Source organism: Procambarus clarkii, chromosome 37 (assembly GCF_040958095.1).
Source record: "Procambarus clarkii isolate CNS0578487 chromosome 37, FALCON_Pclarkii_2.0, whole genome shotgun sequence".
Classification (NCBI taxonomy): domain Eukaryota; kingdom Metazoa; phylum Arthropoda; class Malacostraca; order Decapoda; family Cambaridae; genus Procambarus; species Procambarus clarkii.
This window is the reverse complement of record NC_091186.1, coordinates 19,480,113-19,486,112: the sequence shown is the minus strand read 5'-3', so window position 1 is coordinate 19,486,112 and position 6,000 is coordinate 19,480,113.

Here is a 6,000-nt window from a genome sequence, read left to right as displayed (position 1 = left end):
TTCAAAATAAATAAAAGACAGAAAGTAGCATATTATTTATAATTGCAGATACGAAGTGATACAATTATTATTATATTATAAGTTTATAATATCCAATAATAAGGTAATCCAATACAAACATGGAATATAATTTAATAATTATCAAAAAAGGCACCAAGCCAGGAACAAAATCTGAGAACACACAAAAGTTATGGCTAAAGAAACATATATATATGAACTCTATTATTCAAATAAAGATAGTAAAGAACCAAAATGGGATAATATGAAAATACAGTTAATAAAATACAGTGCATCACAGAACACTTGAAAACCTATTTCCCAGACATTGAAATATATAAATTAAAAAATCAAATCATCAATAATCAACTGGTGTGCTTAACAGTGAGAACACTGAGACTGTGGGAACATGATACTGACCATTAACACTGTCACTTGATTCCTTTATCATCAAACAGGAACATTTTTTGCTGCTATGATAAGAGCATTATAATACATTTACCTGAATTTGCCTGAAGGCCACTAACACTCTAGTGGCCTCGACGAGGACAGGAAGTCGATGGCTTGTCAATGGTCCCTCCCATTTGTCTTCTTGATTTTTTTAGCTGGATTTTAAAGTTTGGCATTAACGGCTTCGGCGGGTAGGCGGTTCCATGGGTTAATAACCCTGTGGGTGAAAAAGTATCTCCTGTTCTCAGTCCTACATTGTGGCTTGTTGAGCTCGAAATCGTTGCTCCTTGTTTGTGTTACATCTGACCATTTGAAGAAATTTTCCGGATCAACATGTTTCACATTGTGCAGTATTTTATAAGTTTCAATGAGATCCGCCCTGTCATGCCTAGTTTGCAGTGTTGTTAGCCATGTGGCCCTCAACCGTTCCTGGTATGAGATTTGACTTACCTCTGGAATGATTTTTGTTGCCCGGTGTTGCACTTTCTCAAAGGCAACTGTCCTTCTAAAGATGACAGCTCCGTGCTTGGAAAAAGTAATCCAAATGGGGGCGCACCAGAGATTTATAGTTAAATATCTTGTTTTCATTAAAGTCAAAAGTTCGCTTGATTGTTCCCAAGGGTTTGGATAGCTTTTTTTACTGCTGCTCCCATTTGTTGTGCAACTTTCAGTGAATGATGGATTCTGACTCCAAGGTTATTTTCTTCATCAATCGGCTGTAAGGTAATGTTGTTAATTTGGTAGTTGTGACGTGGCTCGTTATGCTCCACATGCAAGGTCTTGCACTTGTCAGTCTTCTCACCATTTGTGGAGTTCATATAGATTTCTTTGAAAAGTCTCAGTATCATTTCCACTTCCCACATTATGATAAATCTTATTATCATCTGCAAATTTGATGACGTGGTTTGTAATGTTCTCATCTATGTCATTGATGTATATGACAAAAAGGGTTGGCCCCAAAATGGACCCCTGTGGCACCCCACTTAACACATTTCCCCAGTCATATTCATTCCCATTTAGAACCACTCTTTGTTTTCTTTGTTTTAACGTTTGTTTTAACCAAGGTTTTATCCATTTAGTATTCTTCCATTTATTCCATGTGCCTGTAACTTCCTTGCTTATCTTTCATGTGATACTTTATCAAAAGCTTTAGCAAAATCGATGAATATTACATCCACCGAAAGGCCTTTGTCTGAGTAGCTGGTTATCGTTTCCAGAAATGAGAGCAGGTTTATAAGGCAGGATCTATTTTAAATAACCCATGTTACGTTAACTTAACATTCACCATCTTTGTAAGATGGTGAATGTTTCCCTCCCTGAGGATTCTCTCCGTGAGCTTGCAGATGGGTGATGTCAAGCTGATTGGGCGGTAGTTTTCTGCTGAGCTCTTTCTGCCCTTTTTGAAAATAAGGGTGACACTTGCATATTTTGTTGTGGCTGGACAGAAATGAATGGGCGCATTACCTTTCACCTATGCAGGTTGCATCCTGGGTGGGGTCAGTAATTCGACCTTGGATGGGGGTGGACCTTGATATGAGCCTAACATGTATGAATACACTCAGGCTGCCTGTCCCCCCGACACAATGAATTATATTATTATTTCCAGTCTAGGGGAACTATGCCTTGGTCCAGAGATTTTCTAAAACGTAGTTTCAGTTGTAGACATAATTTATCTGTCAGTTCCTGAACGACTTTGGATCGAATACCATCAACACCTGAGCTTTTGAGTCTTTTAGTTGTCAATGTTCTTGCTTAATATGTCGTATATTATGGGTATATTCCTTAAGTCATTCTCTTCACCTCCTTCAAACATTTGTGTGGGTGATGGGATGTCGTGTAACCTCTCTAGTGTGAACACTGATGTAAGATATTCATTCAGTGTTTGCTGCCCTTTATCGTCCATTATAACTTGGTTAGTCTCATCTTTCACGAGTCTTACCGAGGCTTTTGTCTTGGTTTTACTTCTTATATAGACATAGAACGAATTTGGAACTTTCTTTATATTTGGGCAAGTATTTTTTTCAAATTTTTTTCACTGATCTGATTTCTTGGGTGAGTGAGTTTAGTGTCCTACTATATATATATATATATATATATATATATATATATATATATATATATATATATATATATATATATATATATATATATATATATATATATATACATATATATATATATATATATATATATACATATATATATATATATATACATATATATATATATATATATATATATATATATATATATATACATATATATATATATATATATACATATATATACATATATATATATATATATATATATATATATATACATATATATATATATATACATATATATATATATATATATATATATATATATATATATATATATATATATATATCTATATATATATAGATATACATATTATAATCTATAATGTTTTCATAGATTTAGACGTTCTCCAGAGGTTCCTCTTAGTTATCATCGCTCATTTTACTACTTGTGTCATCTATTTAGTTCTGTTTTTTTACTCTCTCGTTTTTACCACATATTTGTGAACGAGTTCCGTGATAACCTTGACATTTCCTCATGATACTTCCATGTCATGATCACCTGTCAACTGGAGTTCTTAAGAAAGCCAGAGTAACCCCAGTCCATGAAAGTGATCACATTAACATTAACAAATATTTACCAATATCAACCAATCCACATTATCTAAATTGTTTGAGAAACTGAAGTATTAGAACTTTAATCCGATCTTGATAAACATGATTAACTTGTATCCTGTTAATATGGCTTCAGACCCCTTTAAGGCACCAAGATGCTTAACAAAATATGTTTGACTTGACACATGGAGCTTGTGACAAACATGAGTGCCTGACAGAACTACTTGCTGACCTTCTAATGGCTCGTCACACTGTTAGCCACAATAACTTGCTGACTATCGTGTCAGTGTTGACTCTCCCTTTATTATATCGGATCTTACCCCAGTGACACACATCAGAATGTCTCTGTGACCGACGCTGCTGCTCGCGCTCTGCCACATACCACTAGCGTTCCGCAGGTCACTACACTTGGTCCACTCCTCTTTGTCATATACATCAATGATCTGCCACATGTCAGTCAACACATTAAGCTGACACTGTTTGCTGATGACACAACATTTTCTCAACTACTAACCCAAACATCTTAAACTATATAGTAAATACTGAACTAAGACAAACAGTCCATAAGTGGCTGACAACTAACAAACTCACCCTCAACACATACAACATTTACAGCATAATATATGACAGCAAATCTAAGAGCAAAAATGTTTTTATAAATTGTGATTGAACAAGATAAACTGTAAAAACACTTAATATATATATTATTGAATGTAATTTATTACAAATTACAAAGCCACCCAACATGTGTAGACTATCACAAGCACTATTAACACTGTGTAGACTAACACAAGCCATATTAACACTGTGTAGACTAACACAAGCCATATTAACACTGTGTAGACTAACACAAGCCATATTAACACTGTGTAGACTAACACAAGCCATATTAACACTGTGTAGACTAACACAAGCCATATTAACACTGTGTAGACTAACACAAGCACTATTAACACTGTGTAGACTAACACAAGCCATATTAACACTGTGTAGACTAACACAAGCCATATTAACACTGTGTAGACTAACACAAGCCATATTAACACTGTGTAGACTAACACAAGCCATATTAACACTGTGTAGACTAACACAAGCCATATTAACAATGTGTAGACTAACACAAGCCATATTAACAATGTGTAGACTAACACAAGCACTATTAACAATGTGTAGACTAACACAAGCACTATTAACAATGTGTAGACTAACACAAGCACTATTAACAATGTGTAGACTAACACAAGCACTATTAACACTGTGTAGACTAACACAAGCCATATTAACACTGTGTAGACTAACACAAGCCATATTAACAATGTGTAGACTAACACAAGCCATATTAACAATGTGTAGACTAACACAAGCACTATTAACAATGTGTAGACTAACACAAGCACTATTAACAATGTGTAGACTAACACAAGCACTATTAACAATGTGTAGACTAACACAAGCACTATTAACAATGTGTAGACTAACACAAGCCATATTAACAATGTGTAGACTAACACAAGCCTTATTAACAATGTGTAGACTAACACAAGCACTATTAACACTGTGTAGACTAACACAAGCACTATTAACACTGTGTAGACTAACACAAGCACTATTAACACTGTGTAGACTAACACAAGCCATATTAACACTGTGTAGACTAACACAAGCCATATTAACAATGTGTAGACTAACACAAGCACTATTAACACTGTGTAGACTAACACAAACCATATTAACACTGTGTAGACTAACACAAGCCATATTAACACTGTGTAGACTAACACAAGCACTATTAACAATGTGTAGACTAACACAAGCCATATTAACACTGTGTAGACTAACACAAGCACTATTAACAATGTGTAGACTAACACAAGCCATATTAACACTGTGTAGACTAACACAAGCCATATTAACAATGTGTAGACTAACACAAGCACTATTAACACTGTGTAGACTAACACAAGCACTATTAATACTGTGTAGACTAACACAAGCACTATTAACACTGTGTAGACTAACACAAGCACTATTAACACTGTGTAGACTAACACAAGCCATATTAACAATGTGTAGACTAACACAAGCCATATTAACACTGTGTAGACTAACACAAGCACTATTAACACTGTGTAGACTAACACAAGCACTATTAACAATGTGTAGACTAACACAAGCCATATTAACAATGTGTAGACTAACACAAGCACTATTAACAATGTGTAGACTAACACAAGCACTATTAACACTGTGTAGACTAACACAAGCCATATTAACACTGTGTAGACTAACACAAGCCATATTAACACTGTGTAGACTAACACAAGCCATATTAACACTGTGTAGACTAACATAAGCCATATTAACACTGTGTAGACTAACACAAGCACTATTAACAATGTGTAGACTAACACAAGCCATATTAACACTGTGTAGACTAACACAAGCACTATTAACAATGTGTAGACTAACACAAGCCATATTAACACTGTGTAGACTAACACAAGCCATATTAACACTGTGTAGACTAACACAAGCCATATTAACAATGTGTAGACTAACACAAGCACTATTAACACTGTGTAGACTAACACAAGCACTATTAATACTGTGTAGACTAACACAAGCACTATTAACACTGTGTAGACTAACACAAGCACTATTAACACTGTGTAGACTAACACAAGCCATATTAACAATGTGTAGACTAACACAAGCCATATTAACACTGTGTAGACTAACACAAGCACTATTAACACTGTGTAGACTAACACAAGCACTATTAACAATGTGTAGACTAACACAAGCCATATTAACAATGTGTAGACTAACACAAGCACTATTAACACTGTGTAGACTAACACAAGCCATATTAACACTGTGTAGACTAACACAA